Consider the following 217-nt stretch of genomic DNA (forward strand, 5'->3'; position numbering starts at 1 on the left):
CTTGGTTTTTACTGAATTTTCCCCCCAACCTCCCACATCTGCCCCTCCCACTCCCCACCTCCTTCGCTCCCATATTTCGTTATCACCCTCTCCATATAAGAAATCCGTCTTACATCACAATGAAGAGACTTCGAGTCCGCAGACACAGGGAATATGATTTTGGACGTATGATTATAATCATTATTATCCTCACTGATGGTATCACTCTTATCATTCT

The sequence above is a fragment of the Penaeus monodon genome, chromosome 34, assembly GCF_015228065.2.
Source record: "Penaeus monodon isolate SGIC_2016 chromosome 34, NSTDA_Pmon_1, whole genome shotgun sequence".
NCBI lineage: Eukaryota > Metazoa > Arthropoda > Malacostraca > Decapoda > Penaeidae > Penaeus > Penaeus monodon.